Genomic DNA, 20,657 nt, shown 5'->3' on the forward strand with positions numbered 1-20,657 from the left:
CACACAGCCACCCAACAGCCATCCACCTCACGACAGCCTCCAGCGCATGCACCTTCACCCAAAGTCACCAAACGTACACCTCCTACAACCACCACCTCTTCCTCCACTCCCAAACCCCCTCCAGCTACCCGTCCCAGTGTCTCCCAAAAACTTTTCCTGTCCAACCTTGACCTCTTTCCCACACCTCCCCTACCCCATCCGTCTCATAGGTCCCGAAGTAGCACCTCAGCCACAACATCTCCGGGACCAGTGGTGCCTGTAGTCACCAGAATCTGGAGTGCACCACCCACCAGGGCAGCCAGTGTGGCACGGAGCCACAGCACAGACAGTCCCCCACCTGTGAAGCATCAGAAGTTGGCCAGTGCCCGGCGGGAGAGAGGGAAGACTCCAGCCACCAAAGCCGCCCCCAGGGGTCCCGTTGGGAGTGTGGAGTCAGATGGGACACCTTCCAAGGTGGGGAAGGGCCACAAGAAACCCTGCAAGTCTGGGAAGAGCAGCACGGCGGAGAAGACCGCCATCATCCCCGATGCCCCAGAGCCCACCTCCAGCACAAGCCCAGCTTCCCAGGACAGGACCGCCAGCACCAGCCCACCTGCCCAGGAGGCCACCGCTAGCACCAGCCCACCAGCCCAGGAGGCCACCGCCAGCACCAGCCCACCTGCCCAGAAGGCCACTGCCAGCACCAGCCCCGCTGAGCCATGAAGGACCGCCAGAAAAAGCCCTGCTGGGCCATGAAGGACCGCCAGCAAAAGCCCTGCTGGGCCATGAAGGACCGCCAGCAAAAGCCCTGCTGGGCCATGAACGACTGCCAGCAAAAGCCCCGCTGGGAGAAGAAGGACCGCCAGCAGCTGAGACCCTGCAATGGAGACTGCCATCTCAAGCACCGCTGAACAGGGCACCGCCATCTCAAGCACCGCTGAACAGGGCACCGCCGTATCAAGCACCGCTGAACAGGGCACTGCCGTCTCAAGCACCACTGAACAGGGCACCGCCGTCTTAAGCACCGCTGAACAGGACACAGCCGTCTCAAGCACAGCCGAACAGGGCACCTCCGCCTCAAGCACCGCTGAACAGGGCATTGCCGTCTCAAGCACCACTGAACAGGGCACCGCTGTAGGAAAGTACCATCTTGCCTGGCATGTTACCCCCATATTTCACTGTATAAATGTTGTTTTAGTGTATGTGTCACTGGGACCCTGCCAGCCAGGGCCCCAGTGCTCATAAGTGTGCCCTGTATGTGTTCCCTGTGTGATGACTAACTGTCTCACTGAGGCTCTGCTAATCAGAACCTCAGTGGTTATGCTCTCTCTGCTTTCCAAATTGTCACTAACAGGCTAGTGACCAATTTCACCAATTCACACTTTGGCATACTGGAACACCCTTATAATTCCCTAGTATATAGGTACTGAGGTACCAAGGTTATTGGGGTTCCAGGAGATCCCTATGGGCTTTAGCATTTCTTTTGCCACCCACAGGGAGCTCTGACAATTCTTACACAGGCCTGCCACTGCAGCCTGAGTGAAATAACGTCCACGTTATTTCACAGCCATTTACCACTGCACTTAAGTAACTTATAAGTCACCTATATGTCTAACCTTTACCTGGTAAAGGTTGGGTGCTAAGTTACTTAGGGGGTCATTCTGACCCTGGCGGTCGGTGATAAAGCGGCGGCCAACCCGCCAACAGGCTGGCTGTCCAAAAAATTGAATTCTGACCCTGGTGGGAACCGCCAACAGAGCCCGCCACTTTAACACTCCGACCGCCACGGCGGGACACACAAACAGCGCGGCGGTCACCGCCAACAGGCAGGCGGCAGACAATGTACCGCCCACCCTATCACAACTCACCAATCCGCCACCTTTTCCGGGGCGGGAGCCCCGCCGATAAAAACACGACGGAAACAGACTACGAACGGGAAAACGCTCACCTCTATACACTCCACGAGGACGGAGGACAGCATGGAGCCCGAATTGAACATCCTACCTGCTCTCGCCTACCTGCTCATCTACCACGAGTACGAACTCCGGCGCAGACGACAACGGTGAGTACCGCACCTACGACACAGGGGAGGGGGGGAGGAGGAAGGGTTACGGGCACACACATACGCATTACACCCACCCCCCAACTATCTACACACCAATGCAGAGCACCAAGTCAAAGTGACCCCACCCAAACCCCCCGGAATAACGAAAAGATATGATTAAAGTGAGAAACAACATTTATGTAAAAATTAGGTTCATTGAAGTCATGGTAAAATAGGAAAATGAATCAAAAAATTCCAAGTGTAAACATTGCGTAACCGAGAAATAGAGGCAGAAAGTCCCGCACAGTCACAGAAATTGCAAATGTCCGTGGGCCAAAGTGTATCAACACATGGGCAAAGCCCACACAGGAGACCTGAGTCCGTTGGAGAGAACACTGCAGGGGCATCAGATGACAAAACTACAGGCACCTCAGGGGGAAGGGAAAGGGGGTCACCTCAGCCACATGAGTCCACGACGCCAGATCCACGAAGGGTCCACCATGCCCACTGTGCCATCCTGGGGAGTGCAAAGCCACAGTCTCTCAAGTCTCTACAGTGGGTGGGCTGCCCACTGTGCCATCCTGGGGAGTGCAAAGCCACAGTCTCTCAAGTCTCTACAGTGGGTGGGCTGCCCACTGTGCCATCCTGGGGAGTGCAAAGCCACAGTCTCTCAAGTGGATAACAGTCTCCACAGGCAATGGAGGAGGCAGGGTGGCCCGAGTGCAGCGTGAACATTAGCACGACACAGAACCGGCACTGTCATTGGGCCAGCGGTGCTTGAGACGGCGGGGCCCAGCGGAGCGGTGCTTGACAGGAAGGGCCCAGCGGAGCGGTGCTTGAGATGAAGGGCCCAGCGGAGCGGTGCTTGACAGGAAGGGCCCAGCGGAGCGGTGCTTGAGATGAAGCGCCCAGCGGAGCGGTGCTTGAGGCGGCGGGGCCCAGCGGAGCGGTGCTTGAGATGAAGGGCCCAGCGGAGCGGTGCTTGAGACGGCAGGGCCCAGCGGAGCGGTGCTTGACAGGAAGGGCCCAGCGGAGCGTTGCTTGACAGGAAGGGCCCAGCGGAGCGGTGCTTGAGAGGACGGGGCCCAGCGGAGCGGTGCTTGATAGGAAGGGCCCAGCGGAGCGGTGCTTGAGACGGCGGGGCCCTGTTCAGCGGTGCCTTTCTGGACGGCGGGGCCCTGTTCAGCGGTGCTCCTCCCGGCGGTGCCCTGTTCAGCGGTGCCTTTATGCACGGTGGGGCCCTGTTCAGCGGTGCCTTTCTTGACGGCGGGGCCCTGTTCAGCGGTGCCTTTCTTGACGGCGGGGCCCTGTTCAGCGGTGCCTTTCTGCACGGCGGGGCCCTGTTCAGCGGTGCTTGTTCTGTAAGTCAAGCGAGTCAGACCTGGCCACAACTCCCTGCTCTCGCCCTCCGACCGTGCAGTTGCTGGACCCTTCGGTGACGGTGTGCTGGGCCCTTGGGTGTCCTCCCTCACACCCGGGATGGGGCTTGTGGGGCCTTCCTGTTCCGCGCTCCTGCTGGCTGACTTCTCTGCCCTGCCGCCCTTGCCCTCCTTCGATCTGGCTCTCTGGCCCTTGCCTCCCCTGGTTGTTGTGGCAGGTGAAGTGGCAGAACTTTGGTCCTTGGGGGCAGCCGTGTCAGTCGTCCCCCGGCATCCCCTTACATTACGGGTCCTCTTCCCGGGGGGGGGGTGGCTGTCCCCTTGCTGCTGACCGATGTATCACTGCTGGCAAAGGGGGGACTCCAGAAGCCATGCACTACGGTGACCCTTGAAGCCGGGCTGGTGGTGGCTGAGGCGCTCCTGGGACTCTTAGCAGATGGAGGGGTGGGGATCAGGGGAGGGAAAGAGGTCAAGACTGGAGAGGTAAACTTTTTTAGGACCAGGGTAAAGGGTAGGTGTAGTGGTTATGGGAGTGGAGGAAGAGGAGGTGGTTGTAGGAGAGTCAGGTGTGCTGTCCTTGGGTGAAGGTGCATGGGCTGGAGGCTGTCGTGAGGTGCTTGGCTGTTGGGTGGGTGGCTGCCTGCGTTTGTGTGTCTTGGAAGAGGGGGTGACAGACACAATGGGAGAGGACACAGGGGACGTGTAAATGGCAGTGGGGGTGGTGACTGCACGTGTGCGGACTGTACTGGAGGGTGTGGTGGTGATGGAAGTACTGGCTGTTGGTGGTGTGCATGCAGGTGTGAGTAGAGACGTCACAGGGAGGGAGGAGGGAGACGAGGAGGTGGGGGACACAGAGGTGGTAGTGGCTGTTGGCATGTCTGCATCTGGGTGTTGCTTGGGTGAATGTTTGTGTGATCTGTGGTGCTTATGTCTGGATGAGCTGCCCTTGGGTGTTGAGGTGTGTGCAGGCTGGTCTGATGGTGTGGGTGGGATAGGCAGAGGAACAGGAGACAGAGACAGGCTGGAGGCAGTTAGAAGCGGGAGGCTGGAAACAGGGACAATGGCTGCCGTCAGTGCTGAGGCCAGAGCATTGAACGATCGTTGATGGGCAGCCTGACCCGAATGAATGCCCTCCAGGTATGCATTGCTACGATGCACCTCCCTCTCTACCCCCTGGATGGCATTCAAAAGGGTAGACTGCCCAACAATGATGGTCTGTAGGAGGTCAATGACCTCCTCACTGAGGGCAGCAGGGGTAACAGGGGCAGGGCCTGAGGTGCCTGGGGCGAAGGAGACGCCCGCCTTCTTGGGCGAGCGGGCACGGAGCGTAGGCGGAGGGGCTGCGGAGAGGGCGGAGCTGGTGCGTGGGTGGCGGCTGTACCTGTAGAGGCGGGGGGCCCGGATGTTGCCGCCACCGCTAGGGAGCTCCCATCTGAGGACGTGTCGGTGTCGCTGGTGTCACCACGGCTCCCCGTTGTGAAGCTCCCCTTGCCCTCCGTATCACTGGTGGCCTCGGTGTCTGTGCCATGGCCCACCGGGGCCTGGTGAGTTGCAGCTCCCTTGTGCTCCGGTGCCAATTCTCCTCCGCCTGATGATGCTAATGCACACATGCACAAGAAGATAAAGAAAAAGGGTGGGGGGAGACATAAAAACAGGTTGAGTGCATGCATTGTCAACACCGTTGGCGGAGAGGACAGACACAGGAGCCTCATGCACTAAGCCGCGCAATCGGGGTTCACTACTCAGTACTTGTGACTAGGCCAACAGGTCTAGGGACAACAAACGCGCACATGGGTGATGCAGGACCATGGATAGCTGTACTTGTCACCCTACAGAGGTGGGGGGCGGGGGCACATGGACATGGCTAAAGGAGAGGACTACACTACAGAAAGCGCCCTGGCCTAATGTCACCCACAGCCCTCTTCCCCCACCCAGGCACCTCCACTGCGCGTAAAGATAGCTGAATGTGCTGGTACTCACCCCCTTGTGTCTGCTGTGATGTCCTCACGCGCCCATCCAAATCGGGGTAGGCCACCGCTAGGATCCGGGACATCAGGGGGGTCAGGGTACGACTGGCACCCCTCCTAGGTTGGGAGGCCATCCCCAGCAGTGACTCGGCGGTCTTCCTGGTCCCGCGGCGGATGTCCTCCCACCTCTTGCGGCAGTGGGTGCCCCGTCTGTTGTGGACCCCCAGGGCCCGGACTTCCTTGGCGATGGCACGCCAAATGTCGACTTTCTGATGGGCGCTGACCTATTTGACATGTACAGGGTGGAAATTGAAATATCATCAATTTTCTGCATGATAGATGCGATTTGCCCCCCCTCCCCAACCTTGCCATGTGGCACATGCTCTCATCTGTCGTGCCTTGCACTCGGCATTGTCTCCCCACCCCACCATCTTACATCCACCATACACAACCCAGGCATAGCCCATTCAACGTGCACACAGTGTACTTACCTGTTGGTCTGGAAGACCGTAGAGTCGCGCATACTGGGGCAGGACCCCATCCACAAGTTTCTCCAACTCTTCTGTAGTGAAGGCAGGGGCCCTTTCCCCAGTCGCAGCAGCCATTGTATCTCCCAGACCGAGGTCACAGCAGCACTTGCAGTATAGGTCCTCTCCTGTGGAAGATCAGGTCTCGAGTGATTGACCAGATAGAAAATGGCAGTCACGCCCGCGGCGGTGCGTACCGCCGCGGTGCGTTCCGCGACCGCCGGCGCAGCTAGTCATTGGCTCGTGAAACCCATAGGGTTCGATGTTAACCAATGCGGCTTTGCGCCGCGGTCTACGACCGCCTACCACCATGGTGTGTCACGCCAGCGCATTGACCTCACATCCCACTGTCACACTTCTCAGGTCAGGCAGCCGCCATTACAAGGGACCACAGGGCTTAATTACTACTGCGTCACACAGGCCTAGGCCTTGCATTGCCACTCATACAAGCCATTCAATGCATTGATAATCGTGTACTGTGCAAGCTGTAGTTACGTACCTGTGGGTTGCTTGACTCTGTGCTCCATGTTGTCCTTCCTAGGCACCGTCCGCTGGGACTTGCGAGGAGAAGGATGAATCCTCCCGTGTACCGACTGCTGGTGGACCTGTCGACAATGGAGGAACGTCATATAATACTTCGCTACCGACTTGACCGAGCCACTATACATGAACTGTGTGCCCAGCTGGAGCCAGCACTGATGTCCCCCATCCGCCAACCCACAGGAATTCCCCCTCTGGTGCAGGTTCTGTCAGTCCTCCATTTTTTGGCAAGTGGGTCTTTTCAGACAACAGTGGCCATGTCATCAGGGATGTCTCAGCCTATGTTTTCTAAGATTTTGTCCAGAGTGTTGTCTGCCCTGACGAAATACATGCAGAGCTACATTATTTTCCCTGAGGAGGGTGATTTGGCCACTGTGAAGGCTGACTTCTATGCCCTTGGACATATCCCCAACATCATTGGTGCCATTGATGGGACCCATGTGGCCTTAGTACCCCCAAAAGACGATGAGCAGGTGTACAGAAACAGGAAAAGTTACCATTCGATGAATGTCCAGGTGGTCTGTTTGGCTGACCAGTACATCTCCCATGTAAATGCCATGTTCCCTGGGTCAGTGCATGACGCGTATGTTATGCGAAATAGCAGCATCCCTTATGTTATGGAACAGCTACAGAGACACCGTGTGTGGCTAATAGGTGACTCTGGTTACCCCAACCTGCCTTGGCTACTGACCCCAGTGAGGAATCCACGGACCAGGGCAGAGGAACAGTACAATGAGGCCCATGGGCGATCTAGGAGGATCATAGAAAGGACCTTCGGCCTCCTGAAGGCCAGGTTTAGGTGCCTGCATATGACAGGGGGATCCCTAATGTACTCACCCAAGAAGGTGTGCCAGATCATCGTGGCCTGCTGTATGCTTCACAATCTTGCATTGCGATGCCAGGTGCCTTTTCTGCAGGAGGATGGTCCAGATGGTGGTGTTGTAGCAGCTGTAGAGCCTGTGGAGAGTGAAGAGGAGGAAGACGACGGGGACGACACGGACAACAGGGACACAGTCATACAACAGTATTTTCAGTAGCACCCAGGTAAGAATCCCCCACGCCATTTTACATTTACTTCTGGCCTCCTGCATCTCTACTTTCTGTGTTTCCCCCCAGTTCCTTTCAACTGAATTGTGACTTTCCCTTGGCTTTTCAGAGCTGTATGACCCACTGCGTGACTTCTGGTTTGTTCGGCCATGGAGTAAAGCACATTGACATTGGTATGTTGTCATCACAATGTAACTGAACTAATTTTGAACCGTTATGTGTAATACATTTGTTAAGAATACAAGCAGACTCCTGAGTGTTTTAAGTGCAATTAGTGATTTATTTAAAGTGCTACATATAGGTCCTTGCTAGTAAAACGGTGATGGGTGGGGGTGGAGTGATGTCCATGGCAGAGTCCAGTTCTCGGTCGCACAGGTGCATTGTCCATATGCCTGTGGAAGGATGGAGCAGGGGCAGTTCAAGGTTGGACAGGGTGACGATGTGGGACAGTGGAATGACATCCGGGGGGATCTTAGGCTGGCGGGGGTCTTGGCATCCTACTCTGTCTTCCTTTGTGATCTCAGGCTCCTCTTGCGGGGTGGTTGATCTTCAGCAGGAGGTGGGGTTCTGGTGGCCCGTCGTTGTGTGGGGGCCTCCTGTCCACTAGCGCCGGCGGAGGTGGTAGGCTGTTCCTGGTCCGGGCTGGTGACAGGGGCCCTTTGGGGTGCCACATGGTCCCGCAATGTGGTGACTATTAGGTTCAGGGCCTGGACGATGTTCCTGAGCTCCTCTCTGTACCCCATGTACCGTTCCTCCTGCTGTGCCTGGATCTCCTGGAACCTGGCCAGTACCGTCGCCATCGTCTCCTGGGAGCGGTGGTATGCTCCCATGATGGTGGTGAGGGCCTCTTGGAGAGGTGGTTCCCTGGGCCTGTCCTCCCCCCCCTGTCGCACTGCAGCCCTCCCAGTTGCCCTGTTTCCCCGGGCCTCTGTCCCCTGGACGGTGTGCCCACTACCACTGCCCCCAGGTCCCTGTTGTTGTTGGGGTGTTGGGTCAGCCTGGGTGCCCTGTAGTGGCGGACACACCGCTGATTGACCTGTCCTGGAGACAGAGGCATGGGCCCGCTGGGTGGGAGCTGTGCTGATATTCCCAGAGGGGGTTAGGTCTGCTGTGGCCTGTGTCTGTGTGTGGGGAACCGACTGTCCAGAGGTCCCCGATGGTCCGGGCTGGTCATCAGGTTCCAGGTCGACAGAGCTGCTGTCCTCACTGCGGGCCTGTTCTGGGGGTGGGATGGACATATCTGGACCCTCCTGGCCGGTGTGTTGGCGTTCGGGCCCTGCAGGGGTGAAAGAGTATGGTTATTGCTTCTGTGTGTTCCATGGTGTGCGATTTGTGGGTGCCCTTGTCCCCCAGTGCTGGCATTCCCTTGTGGCAGGAGTTGTGAGGGTGGTTTGTGGGGGGGATGGGTATGTGCAGTGGTCATGCATAGGTGATGGGTGTCCATGGTTTGTGTTGGCATTCAGGGTTTGGTTTTGGGTTGGGTGGGTTGTGCTGGTGAGACATTGGCATGGAGGATGTGTGCTGGGTGGTTGGGGGTGAGGGTGGGGGTGTGGGTTGGCATGCTGGTGGTTGGGGGGGGGGAGTAGTTGAGACTAGACTTACCAGAGTCCATTCCTCCGCCTACTCCAGCGAGGCCCGCAGGATGCAGGATGTTAAGGACCTCTTGCTCCCATGCTGTGAATTCGGGAGGGGTGGGTGGTGGTCCGCCGCCAGTCCTCTGCACAGCGATGTTGTGTCTGGAGACCATTGACCGTACCTTCCCCCGTAGGTCATTCCAGCGCTTTCTGATGTCTTCCCGGTTTCTGGGATGCTGTCCCACAGCGTTGACCCTGTCGACGATCCTCTGCCATAGCTCCGCCTTCCTGGCTATTGTGGTGTGTTGCACCTGTGTGCCGAAGAGCTGGGGCTCTACCCTTATGATTTCCTCCACCATGACCCGGAGTTCTTGGTCCGAAAACCTGGGGTGTCTTTGGGGTGCCATGGGGTGGTGTGGATGAGGTGTAGGGTGGTGTTTGTGGTGATGTGAGTGGTGGTGTGTGGTGATGTGTGCGTAGATGTGGTGTGGTTGATGATGTTGGGTTCCTGTGTGTGTTGGGGTTTTCGATTGCTGTGCTAGCTCGCTCTCTCTCTATCGCCTTCTCTCCGATTTCCAACTAGTGGGGGTTTGTGGGTGATGTGGGTGTGTGTTTTATAGTTGCTTGGATGTGTGGGGGTGGTGTTTGTATGTGTATCAGGTGTGTGTATTTCAAATTGTCCAATGTGGCTGGGTTTTGGAGCTGGGTGTGTATTTTGACCGTGGCGGTGTGTACCGCCAATGGAATACCGCGGTTGAATGACCGCCGCGTGGATTCGTGGGTCGTACTGGCATGGGCGTGTTTGTGTTGGCGTGGCGGTTTGGTCATCTCCAGTTTATCGCTGCCCGCTGATGAGGCGGCCTTCCGTGGATGTCGGGTTTTTGGCGGCTTGGCAGTTGTGGGTCAGAATGACCGTGGCGGGTTACCGCGGCCGCGGCGGTAGAATGGCGGTCTTCTGACCGGCGGTAAGAGCCTTTTACCGCCGAGGACAGAATGACCCCCTTAGTGTGTGGGCACCCTGGCACGAGCCAAGGTGCCCCCACATCGTTCAGGGCAAATTCCCCGGACTTTGTGAGTGGGGGGACACCATTACACGCGTGCACTATACATAGGTCACTACCTATGTATAGCGTCATAATGGTAACTCCGAACATGGCCATGTAACATGTCTAAGATCATGGAATTGTCACCCCAATGCCATTCTGGCATTGGGGAGACAATTCCATGATCCCCCGAGTCTCTAGCACAGACCCAGGTACTGCCAAACTGCCTTTCCCGGGGTTTCACTGCAGCTGCTGCTGCTGCCAACCCCTCAGACAGGTTTCTGCTCTCCTGGGGTCCAGCCAGGCTTGGCCCAGGAAGGCAGATCAAAGGACTTCCTCAGAGAGAGGGTGTTACACCCTCTCCCTTTGGAAAAAGGTTTCAGGGCTGGGGAGGAGTAGCCTCCCCCAGCCTCTGGAAATGCTTTGATGGGCACAGATGGTGCCCATCTCTGCATAAGCCAGTCTACACCGGTTCAGGGATCCCCCAGCCCTGCTCTGGCGTGAAACTGGAACCACTCCCCTGACCTGCACCTCCCAGGGGAGGTGCCCAGAGCTCCTCCAGTGTGCTCCAGACCTCTGCCATCTTGGAAACAGAGGTGCTGCTGGCACACTGGACTGCTCTGAGTGGCCAGTGCCAGCAGGTGACGTCAGAGACTCCTTCTGATAGGCGCTTACCTGTGTTGCTAGCCTATCCTCCTTCCTAGGAAGCCAAACCTCCTTTTCTGGCTATTTAGGGTCTCTGCTATGGGGAATTCTTTAGATAACGAATGCAAGAGCTCATCAGAGTTCCTCTGCATCTCTCTCTTCACCTTCTGCCAAAGGATCGACCGCTGACTGCTCAGGACGCCTGCAAAACCACAACAAAGTAGCAAAGACGACTACTGCAACCTTGTATCGCTGATCCTACCGCTTTCTCGCCTGTTTCCTGGTGGTGCATGCTCTGGGGGTAGCCTGCCTCCTTCTTGCACCAGGAGCTCTGAAGAAATCTCCAGTGGGACGACGGAATCTTCCCCCTGCAACCGCAGGCAACAAAAGACTGCATCACCAGTCCTCTGGGTCCCCTCTCAGCACGACGAGCGTGGTCCCTGGAACTCAGCAACTCTGTCCAAGTGACTCCCACAGTCCAGTGACTCTTCAGTCCAAGTTTGGTGGAGGTAAGTCCTTGCCTCTCCACGCTAGACTGCATTGCTGGGTACTGCGTGATTTGCAGCTGCTCTGGCTCCTGTGCACTCTTCCAGGATTTCCTTCGTGCACAGCCAAGCCTGGGTCCCCGACACTCTAACCTGCAGTGCACAACCTCCTGAGTTGTCCTCCGGCGTCGTGGGACTCCCTTTTGTGTCTTCGGGTGAGCTCCGGTGCACTCCTCTTCCAAGTGCCTGTTCCGGTACATCTGCGGGTGCTGCCTGCTTCTGTGAGGGCGCCCTTACTTGCTGGGTGCCCCCTCTGTCTCCTCATCCAAGTGGCGACATCCTGGTCCCTCCTGGGCCACAGCAGCATCCAAAAACCCTAACAGCAACCCTTGCAGCTAGCAAGGCTTGTTTGCGGTCTTTCTGCGTGGAAACACCTCTGCAAGCTTCTTCACGACGTGGGACATCCATCTTCCAAAGGGGAAGTTCCTAGTCCTCTTCGTTCATGCAGAATCCACAGCTTCTACCATCCGGTGGCAGCTTCTTTGCACCCTCAGCTGGCATTTCCTGGGCATCTGCCCAATCTCGACTTTGTCGCGACTCTTGGACTTGGCCCCCTTGTTCCACAGGTACTCTCATCTGGAAATCCACTTTGGTTGCATTGCTGGTGTTGGTCTTCCTAGTAGAATTCCCTTATCACGACTTCTGTGCTCTCTGGGGAAATATAGGTGCACTTTACACCTACTTTTCAGGGTCTTGGGGTGGGCTATTTTTCTGACCCTCACTGTTTTCTTACAGCCCCAGCGACCCTCTACAAGCTCACATAGGTTTGGTGTCCATTCGTGGTTCGCATTCCACTTTTGGAGTATATGGTTTGTGTTGCCCCTATACCTATGTGCTCCTATTGCAATCTACTGTAACTTTACATTGCTTGCATTACTTCCTTTTGCTATTACTATTTTTGGTATTGTGTACATATATCTTGTGTATATTGGGCATCCTCATACTGAGGGTACTCACTGAGATACTTTTGGCATATTGTCATAAAAATAAAGTACCTTTATTTTTAGTATACCTGTGTATTGTGTTTTCTTATGATATTGGGCATACAACACCAGTGGTATAGTAGGAGCTTTGCATGTCTCCTAGTTCAGCCTAAGCTGCTCTGCTATAGCTACCTTCTATCAGCCTAAGCTGCTAGAAACACCTCTTCTACACTGATAAGGGATAACTGGACCTTGTACAGAGTGTAAGTACCCCTTGGTACCCACTACAAGCCAGGCCAGCCTCCTACATTGGTTGTGCAGCGGTGGGATAAGTACTTGTAACTACTTACCACTTTGTCATTGTGTACTTTTCATAAGAGAATAATATACAAAACAAGTTCAGTGTATGTACACCTAACCAAAAAGTTTTGCTTTTCTTCTCTTACACTATCTGCTAAGTGCTGAAAAGTACCTCTAAACTTTCTAAAAGTTTCTAAAAAGTTTAAAAAGCTTTTTTTCTGTTTCCTTAAAAAGTCCTGAAACTTTTTCTTTCTTTTATCTGTCCCCAAACCTTTTTCTATCATGTCTGATGTAGGACCTTTTCTTGATCTGGTCAGCTCAGTTTATGACCACCTTAACTGGAAGGGTTTAAGGAGTCTCTGCATTGATAGAGGTTTAGGGGTGGGTAAGAATCCCTCTAGAGAATTGTTATCTAACATGCTTATTGAGAATGATAAGGCCTTAACTGGCACATACATTGAGAAGTTAGGAGATGGTTCACACTCTGACTCAGGGGCACCCCCAGTAAGAGTGTTAGATGGTGACCTTCCCAACCTGCCCCTTAGCAGACCACCTAGCATAGCTGGTACTAATGTGAGCTCACATCACAGTAGGGATGTTATTCCTGCAGGCCAGGTTGTTAGGGTGCCAACTGTTAGGGACAGGTCTCCCTCTGTTCATTCACATCATTCTTCTGTGTCAAAGCATGCCCAACCCACCCACCCTGATGACAGAGTGTTAGAAAGGGAACGCAATCGATTGAGAGTGGAAGAGTCCAGGCTGAAGCTTATACAGCAACAGCTGGCTCTAGACAGGGAATCTTTAGACTTAGAGAAAGAAAGACAGAGGTTGGGGTTAGGACCCCATGGTGGCAGTAGCAGTATTCCAGATGGTAATCCTGTGAAAGAGCATGATTCTAGGAATCTGCATGAGATAGTTCCCCCTTACAAGGAGGGGGATGACATTAACAAGTGGTTTGCTGCACTTGAGAGGGCCTGTGTTGCACAGTGGGTCACTCAAAGGCAGTGGGCTGCTATCCTATGGCTATCTTTCAGTGGAAAGGGTAGGGATAGGCTCCTTACTGTGAAGGAAAGTGATGCCAATAATTTTACAGTTTTGAAGAATGCACTCTTGGGTGGATTTGGCTTAACCACTGAACAATACAGGATTAAGTTCAGAGAAACCAGAAAAGAGTCCTCACAAGACTGGGTAGACTTCGTTGACTATTCAGTGAAGGCCTTGGAGGGGTGGTTACATGGCAGTAAAGTTTCTGACTATGAAAGCCTGTACAATCTAATCTTGAGAGAGCATATTCTGAATAACTGTGTGTCTGATTTGTTACACCAATATCTAGTGGACTCAGATCTGACCTCTCCCCAAGAATTGGGAAAGAAGGCAGAAAAATGGGTCAGAACAAGAGTGAACAGAAACGTTCATACAGGGGGTGACAAGGATGGCAAGAAGAAGGATGGTAAGTCTTCAGACAAGGGTGGGGATAAATCTAAAAATATGTCTTCATCAGGCCCACAAAAACACTCTGGTGGGGGTGGTGGTTCCAAATCCTCTTCTAATCAAGTAAAGAAACCATGGTGCTATTTGTGTAAAGTAAAAGGCCATTGGACAACTGATGCCAGTTGTCCAAAGAAAAGCACCAAGCCTCCCACTACCACAGCCCCTACTGCTACACCTAGTGCCCCTAGTAATAGCAGTGGTGGTGGGAGCAAACCTACTAATAGCCAATCCAAGGGAGTAGCTGGGCTCACTTTTGGTAATTTAGTTGGGGTTGGTTTTGTTAGGGAGACCACAGAGGCTATGCTAGTCTCTGAAGGTGCCATTGATTTGGCCACCTTGGTTGCTTGTCCCCTTAATATGGATAAGTACAAGCAACTTCCCCTAATAAATGGTGTTGAGGTTCAGGCCTACAGGGACACAGGTGCCAGTGTTACCATGGTAATAGAGAAACTGGTACACCCTGAACAACACCTACTTGGTCACCAGTACCAAGTGACAGATGGTCATAACAACACTCTTAGCCACCCCATGGCTGTTGTGAATCTCAACTGGGGGGGGGTTACTGGTCCAAAGAAAGTTGTGGTTGCCTCAGATTTACCTGTAGACTGTCGAATAGGGAATGATTTAGAGACATCAGCTTGGGCAGAAGTGGAGTTGGAGGCTCATGAAGCAATGCTGGGCATTCCTGGGCATATTTTTGCTTTAACCAGGACTCAGGCCAAAAAGCAAAAAGGACAGGGTGACTTGGATCCTGGAACAATGGACCAAGTGCTCCCTAAAGCTAGGGTTAGTAAGGGTAAATCCCTACCCACTATCCCTCCCTCTACAGATGATTCAACTTCTGAGGAAGAAGAATTCCCCCCCTGTGCAGAACCTTCACCAGAGGAGCTGGAAGCAGACACTGCTGAGCTTTTGGGTGGAGCGGGGCCTGCCAGGGAGGAGCTGAGTGTGGCACAGCAAACCTGTCCCACATTAGAGGGTCTAAGACAGCAAGCTGTCAAACAGCAAAATGGGGATGTCAGTGACTCACATAGAGTTTACTGGGAGGACAACCTCTTGTATACAGAGGCAAGGGACCCAAAACCTGGAGCAGCCAGGAGATTGGTCATTCCCCTGCAATACAGAGAGTTACTCCTAACTCTGGCACACGACTTTCCCTTGGCTGGACATTTAGGGCAAATTAAAACATGGGAAAGGCTTCTCCCCCTGTTTCATTGGCCTAGGATGTCAGAGGACACAAAAGACTTTTGTAAGTCCTGTGTGACCTGCCAAGCCAGTGGCAAGACTGGTGGCACACCAAAGGCTCCCCTTATTCCACTGCCTGAGGTTGGGGTTCCCTTTGAAAGGGTAGGGGTTGACATAGTTGGCCCCCTTGACCCTCCTACTGCTTCAGGCAATAGGTTTATCTTGGTGGTAGTGGACCATGCCACAAGATATCCTGAAGCAATTCCTCTAAGGACCACTACAGCACCTGCAGTGGCAAAAGCCCTCCTGGGAATCTTTTCCAGGGTGGGTTTCCCAAAAGAGGTGGTATCAGACAGTGGTAGCAACTTTATGTCTGCATACTTGAAGGCCATGTGGAAGGAATGTGGTGTAACGTACAAATTCACCACACCTTATCATCCACAAACAAATGGACTGGTAGAGAGGTTTCATAAAACTCTCAAAGGAATGATAATGGGACTCCCTGAAAAACTCAGGAGGAGATGGGATGTCCTGTTACCTTGCCTCCTTTTTGCTTACAGGGAGGTACCCCAGAAAGGAGTGGGCTTCACCCCCTTTGAACTCCTATTTGGACACCCTGTAAGAGGTCCTCTAACACTTTTAAATGAGGGTTGGGAACAACCTTTAAAAGCTCCTAAGCAAGACATAGTGGACTATGTACTCGGCCTAAGATCCCGAATGGCTGAGTACATGAAAAAGGCCAGTAAAAACCTTCAGGCCAGCCAAAAGCTCCAAAAGCAATGGCATGACCAGAAGGCTGTTCTGATTCAGTACCAACCAGGACAGAAGGTGTGGGTCTTGGAGCCTGTGGCCCCAAGAGCACTCCAAGGCAAATGGAGTGGACCCCACATCATTGTTGAAAAGAAGGTAGAAGTCACCTACTTGGTTGACTTGGGCACTGCCAGGAGTCCCCTTAGGGTGCTCCATGTCAATCGCCTAAAACCCTACTATGACAGGGCTGGTCTCACCCTGCTCATGGCAACAGATGAAGGACAGGAAGAAGAGAGTGACCCTCTCCCTGATCTCTTCTCTTCCACAGAACAAGATGCTCTAGTGGAAGGTGTAGTTTTGGCAGACTGTCTTACTCCTGAGCAGAAAGACAACTGCATAAATCTCCTGGGTCAGTTTTCTGAACTATTTTCTACTGTGCCAGGCACCACTTCTTGGTGTGAGCACACTATAGATACTGGAGACAGCATGCCTGTTAAAAGTAAGATCTATAGGCAGCCTGACCATGTCAGAGACTGCATAAAACAAGAGGTTCAGAAAATACTTGAACTGGGAGTGGTTGAACACTCTGAAAGCCCATGGGCCTCTCCTGTGGTGCTTGTACCAAAGCCTCACTCAAAAGATGGGAAAAGAGAGATGAGGTTTTGTGTAGATTACAGAGGTCTCAGCCAGGTAACTAAAACTGATGCTCACCCTATACCCAGGGCAGATGAGCTCATAGATACACCGGCATCTGCCAAGTATCTAAGCACCTTTGATTTGACTGCAGGGTATTGGCAGATCAAGTTATCAGAGGATGCTAAAGCAAAAGCTGCATTTTTGACTATTGGAGGGCACTACCAATTCACAGTAATGGCCTTTGGTTTGAAAAATGCACCTACCACTGTTCAGAGGTTGGTGAATACAGTCCTGCAAGGGTTGGAGGCTTTTAGTGCAACATATCTAGATGATATAGCTGTCTTTAGCTCCACCTGGGATGATCACCTGGTCCACCTATGGAAAGTTTTGGAGGCCCTGCAAAAGGCAGGCCTCACTATCAAGGCTTCAAAGTGCCAGATAGGGCAGAGGAAAGTGGTTTATCTGGGACACCTGGTGGGTGGAGAACAGATTGCACCACTTCAGGGGATAATCCAAACTATCATACATTAGGTTCCCCCTACAACCCAGACCCAGGTGAGAGCCTTCTTAGGCGTCACTGGGTATTACAGGAGGTTCATTAAGAACTATGGCTCCATTGCAGCCCCACTTAATGACCTCACCTCCAAGAAAATGCCTAAAAAGGTATTGTGGACAGCTAGCTGTCAGAAAGCTTTTGAGGAGCTGAAACAGGCCATGTGCACTGCACCTGTCCTAAAAAGCCCATGTTACTCCAAGAAATTCATTGTTCAAACTGATGCATCTGAATTAGGGGTAGGGGCAGTCTTATCACAACTCAATTCTGAGGGCGCAGAAGGTTGACCCCTAGAGAAGAGCGTTGGTCTGCCATAGAGAGGGAGGCCTTTGCTGTGGTCTGGGCACTGAAGAAGTTGAGGCCATACCTGTTTGACACTCACTTCATTGTTCAGACAGACCACAAACCTCTACTTTGGCTAAAACAAATGAAAGGTGAAAACCCTAAATTGTTGAGGTGGTCCATATCTCTACAGGGAATGGACTATACAGTGGAACATAGACCTGGGAGTACCCACTCCAATGCAGATGGACTCTCCAGATATTTCCACTTAGACAATGGAGACTCATCAGGTCATGGCTAGTCTTATTGTCCTTCGTTGGGGGGGGGGGTTGTGTAGGAAAGTACCATCTTGCCTGGCATGTTACCCCCATATTTCACTGTATATATGTTGTTTTAGTGTATGTGTCACTGGGACCCTGCCAGCCAGGGCCCCAGTGCTCATAAGTGTGCCCTGTATGTGTTCCCTGTGTGATGTCTAACTGTCTCACTGAGGCTCTGCTAACCAGAACCTCAGTGGTTATGCTCTCTCTGCTTTCCAAATTGTCACTGACAGGCTAGTGACCAATTTCACCAATTCACATTGGCATACTGGAACACCCTTATAATTCCCTAGTATATGGTACTGAGGTACCCATGGTATTGGGTTCCAGGAGATCCCTATGGGCTGCAGCATTTCTTTTGCCACCCATAGGGAGCTCTGACAATTCTTACACAGGCCTGCCACTGCAGCCTGAGTGAAATAACGTCCACGTTATTTCACATCCATTTACCACTGCACTTAAGTAACTTATAAGTCACCTATATGTCTAACCTTTACCTGGTAAAGGTTGGGTGCTAAGTTACTTAGTGTGTGGGCACCCTGGCACGAGCCAAGGTGCCCCCACATCGTTCAGGGCAAATTCCCAGACTTTGTGAGTGCGGGGACACCATTACACGCGTGCACTATACATAGGTCACTACCTATGTATAGCATCACAATGGTAACTCTGAACATGGCCATGTAACAAGTCTAAGATCATGAAATTGTCACCCCAATGCCATTCTGGCATTGGGGAGACAATTCCATGATCCCCTGAGTCTCTAGCACAGACCCGGGTACTGCCAAACTGCCTTTCCCGGGGTTTCACTGCAGCTGCTGCTGCCAACCCCTCAGACAGGTTTCTGCCCTCCTGGGGTCCAGCCAGGCTTGGCCCAGGAAGGCAGAACAAAGGACTTCCTCAGAGAGAGGGTGTTACACCCTCTCCCTTTGGAAAAAGGTGTCAGGGCTGGGGAGGAGTAGCCGCCCCCAGCCTCTGGAAATGCTTTGATGGGCACAGATGGTGCCCATCTCTGCATAAGCCAGTCTACACCGGTTCAGGGATCCCCCAGCCCTGCTCTGGCATGAAACTGGACAAAGGAAAGGGGAGTGACCACTCCCCTGACCTGCACCTCCCAGGGGAGGTGCCCAGAGCTCCTCCAGTGTGCTCCAGACCTCTGCCATCTTGGAAACAGCAGGTGATGTCAGAGACTCCTTCTGATAGGCTCTTACCTGTGTTGCTAGCCTATCCTCCTTCCTAGGTAGCCAAACCTCCTTTTCTGGCTATTTAGGGTCTCTGCTTTGGGGAATTCTTTAGATAACGAATGCAAGAGCTCATCAGAGTTCCTCTGCATCTCTCTCTTCACCTTCTGCCAAAGGATCGACCGCTGACTGCTCAGAACGCCTGCAAAACTGCAACAAAGTAGCAAAGACGACTACTGCAACCTTGTATCGGTGATCCTGCCGCTTTCTCGCCTGTTTCCTGGTGGTGCATGCTCTGGGGGTAGCCTGCCTCCTTCTTGCACCAGGAGCTCTGAAGAAATCTCCTGTGGGACGACAGAATCTTCCCCCTGCAACCGCAGGCAACAAAAGACTGCATCACTGGTCCTCTGGGTCCCCTCTCAGCACGACGAGCGTGGTCCCTGGAACTCAGCAACTCTGTCCAAGTGACTCCCACAGTCCATGACTCTTCAGTCCAAGTTTGGTGGAGGTAAGTCCTTGCCTCCCCACGCTAGGCTGCATTGCTGGGTACCGCATGATTTGCAGCTGCTCCGGCTCCTGTGCACTCTTCCAGGATTTCCTTCGTGCACAGCCAAGCCTGGGTCCCCGACACTCTAACCTGCAATGCACAACCTCCTGAGTTGTCCTCCGGCGTCATGGGACTCCCTTTTGTGTCTTTGGGTGAGCTCCGGTTCACTCCTTTTCCAAGTGCCTGTTCCGGTACTTCTGCAGGTGCTGCCTGCTTTTGTGAGGGCTCCATGACTTGCTGGGCGCCCCCTCTGTCTCCTCATCCAAGTGGGGACATCCTGGTCCCTCCTGGGCCACAGCAGCATCCAAAAACCCTAACCGCGACCCTTGCAGCTAGCACGGCTTGTTTGCGGTCTTTCTGCGTGGGAACACCTCTGCAAGCTTCTTCACGACGTGGGACATCCATCCTCCAAAGGGGAAGTTTCTAGCCCTCTTCGTTCTTGCAGAATCCACAGCTTCTACCATCCGGTGGCAGCTTCTTTGCACCCTCAGCTGGCATTTCCTGGGCATCTGCCCAATCTCGACTTTGTCGCGACTCTTGGACTTGGTCCCCTTGTTCCACAGGTACTCTCATCCGGAAACCCATCATTGTTGCATTGCTGGTGTTGGTCTTCCTTGCAGAAACCCCCTATCACGACTTCTGTGCTCTCTGGAGAATATAGGTGCACTTTACACCTTCTTTTCAGGGTCTTGGGGTGGGCTATTTTTCTAACCCTCACTGTTTTCTTACAGCCCCAGTGACCCTTTACAAGGTCACATAGGTTTGGGGTCCATTCGTGGTTCGCATTCCACTTTTGGAGTATATGGTTTGTGTTGCCCCTATCCCTATGTGTCCCCATTGCATCCTATTGTAACTATACATTGTTTGCACTGTTTTCTAATTCTATACTGCATATTTTTGGTATTGTGTACATATATCTTGTGTATATTTGCTATCCTCATACTGAGGGTACTCACTGAGATACTTTTGGCATATTGTCATAAAAATAAAGTACCTTTATTTTTAGTATATCTGTGTATTGTGTTTTCCTATGATATTGTGCATACGACACCAGTGGTATAGTTGGAGCTTTGCATGTCTCCTAGTTCAGCCTAAGCTGCTCTGCTAAGCTACCCTTTTCTATCAGCCTAAGCTGCTAGAAACACCTCTTCTACACTAATAAGGGATAACTGGACCTGGTACAGAGTGTAAGTACCCCTTGG

At 53.1% G+C, this 20,657-nt stretch overlaps 2 protein-coding genes across 2 annotated transcripts in view; both read right to left on the reverse strand.

The window, feature by feature from the left end:
- The window catches only part of LOC138287238 (zinc finger protein 664-like), a 946,449-nt gene that overhangs the window by 403,548 nt on the left and 522,244 nt on the right, over positions 1-20,657 (reverse strand). The window lies entirely within an intron of this gene.
- LOC138287236 (zinc finger protein 271-like) overlaps positions 1-20,657 on the reverse strand; it is a 640,682-nt gene that overhangs the window by 56,347 nt on the left and 563,678 nt on the right. The gene's annotated exons all lie outside the window — the stretch shown is intronic.

This window comes from Pleurodeles waltl, chromosome 4_1, assembly GCF_031143425.1.
Source record: "Pleurodeles waltl isolate 20211129_DDA chromosome 4_1, aPleWal1.hap1.20221129, whole genome shotgun sequence".
NCBI classification, from domain to species: Eukaryota; Metazoa; Chordata; class Amphibia; order Caudata; family Salamandridae; genus Pleurodeles; species Pleurodeles waltl.